The sequence below is a fragment of the Plectropomus leopardus genome, unplaced genomic scaffold, assembly GCF_008729295.1.
Source record: "Plectropomus leopardus isolate mb unplaced genomic scaffold, YSFRI_Pleo_2.0 unplaced_scaffold17795, whole genome shotgun sequence".
In the NCBI taxonomy this organism is placed as follows: domain Eukaryota; kingdom Metazoa; phylum Chordata; class Actinopteri; order Perciformes; family Serranidae; genus Plectropomus; species Plectropomus leopardus.
The window spans coordinates 1-2346 of record NW_024619159.1 but is presented as its reverse complement, the minus strand read 5'-3'; the positions used below and the strand labels follow the sequence as shown (position 1 = coordinate 2346).

Below are 2346 nucleotides of genomic sequence, written 5' to 3'. Positions count from 1 at the left end.
TATAATTGAATGTTTGCTGTGTGTGTGTGTGTGTGTGTGTGTGTGTGCAGAGTCAGATGAAGGAGACTCCCATTTGTTCAGAGTGACACCAGACTTTGGGCTTCTCAAGTCGAAGGAGCTCAGCATCACCAGCTGCAGCCAGTGTCTCCAGATCAGCTTTACTCCCAGGTAACACACCACAGACCACCATCACCATGTCCACACAAGCATTATGATGAACTCATACTAATTTATGTAGGATTATGCACAATATCAGTCTCAGATGTTTGCATGTTATGTGTTATAGTGAGGACAGAGAGTTCAGGGCTGTTGTGGTGATCCAGTCTCCTCTGGTGAAACCGTCCCTCACTCTGCGGCTCCAGGGGACAGGATCCTTTGACGAAGTGTACTGGACCAACTAGATGTCCTTATAACATCACAGTTACCACCTGCTATTTAACATGCTCCCCTTAAATCATCTTGTTTATAGGTCCTTTTGTAAAAATGGAAATAAAAATCAAGAATAACTTGTCAGGTGTCATTTTATGACATATAACAGCGTGTTTTTAATAATCAGAAAAAATATGAGACTTGTTTTCTGTCAAGATAGTTAATGATGTAATATGTTGAGACTCAATTCTAAGATCCTGCGATTCTAAGATGAGTATAAAGTTTATCAAAACAGCACTGAATTGCACTAACCATCTTTTATTTAGCGCTGTTTCAAATCACTCTTTGTGATCACAGTAACAAGTCTTGAGTTTTGGTCTTCTTGTGAATCAAAGGCAGCAGCAGCAGCAAATCCCACTGCACATGGACACCATGTGATCAGCCCTGGAGATGAGTTTGATCATTTAAAACTGAATGCATTTTTCCAGTGGGGAGTCTTGTATTTCTCTGAGATTTGGACAGCAGCTCTGTAGCTGCTAAACAATGTCGGCCTCTCATGTGGTTTAGAGGATGACGCAAAGCAATGGCAGCTCCAGATCTTAAAAACTATATCAGGTGTATATATATATATATATATGAGTCATTTCATTTGATGACCATGGGTTATATTGTTTAAGTGGAAAAAAAGTTCACTAAAGTATTAATTTAAAAAAGGATCAAAGCATCAAAGCATCAGAGCATCAGCACTAAAATAAGTGGTCTTATTTATTTTGGGCAGAACAAACTTGTATTACCTAAAAGCCATCATCAGTTTGGGATTCTCTGCTGGAAGTCTTGGCTTTGCTCACAGGAAATCCATCATTTACTGTAAAGTTTGATCCATAAAAAAAAAAAAAAAAAAAAAAAATCTCCGGTATTTTTAGGTTTTCCTGTGGAGCTCACCTGTCTGCCAAAGGCCTCATTGATTTCCTGCCGGTCGATATCAGCCAACCCTGAAGGGGAAATGGATTTTTCTAGAAGACCCTTTTAGCAAATATCAAAAAAGGCAGACACACGGATAAACACAATATGTGAACATGTGCCTCCACACACACACATCATGTTCCAGGGCTGCAGGGATGCTAAAGTCTGGTCAATACCCATGAAGGGGAACTCCCAGCGCTGCTCTGGCCCTCAGGACTGGTAGAAAAATGCAGACCTGTCTGCACTCATCACCTGGCCTCATAGTTTATTGTTTGATTACTTTTTATAAAACTGACTTGAGAAGGCTTTCTGCTTTTCTCAAGAGACGCCCAAATCTCTCTAAAACCTCTGAAATGATGCTGCAAAAAACACATTCAGCCTGTTATTGTTCCCAACAGCTGCCTGTAGTGTTCATCTCCAGCACAGTTCAGCCATCTACAAGCGCTGCAAATCCACAGAGAGATGCAAATCTCCAATTGATATTCATTGCACTCAAGCAGCTGTACACAGAGCAAGGGCATGTCTGATCACAATAAAACAGTGCTGTGTGGAACTAATGTGCAGAGAGGGATGCTGGGGACAAGGTCAGTGGAGCATTTGTTATTCTCATTGTCTGGTCTAATATGCCAGAAAGATGAGACATGACTGCCTGCAGTTACATTTTTGTGTCCATTATAAATGATTTAGGTGCACAGGTAGCCTCTTGGTTCAGCAGTCTGACAAGAGAACAAGATGAGTTACAGCACGGCGCTGTGTTTCTGTGGTCTGTTTCACTGTCACTGTCTATTAGTCTGGAGCTCACGTTGACACGCTCGCTGATTGAACACTTCATGCTGTCCAGGCTGCCAGAAAAATATATGACTGGGGCTCAGTTGTGTCTAAATGTTACAGATGTTTACAAGTTTCTTACCCACAGGCAAGGTCCAAGATGACAATTTCTCTTTCAGACACAGGATTGGTGGTCATTAGTGCAACAAATATGTTTTTTACCTGCTTAATTCTCTGCAAATTGGC

General features: G+C 41.2%; 1 long non-coding RNA gene across 1 annotated transcript; it reads left to right on the top strand.

The window, feature by feature from the left end:
- Positions 1-55: 55 nt before the first annotated feature.
- Positions 56-506, top strand: LOC121964928. The gene is made up of 2 exons (XR_006107426.1): positions 56-168; positions 287-506. It is a non-coding gene; the product is annotated as an uncharacterized LOC121964928 (long non-coding RNA).
- Positions 507-2346: the final 1840 nt, after the last annotated feature.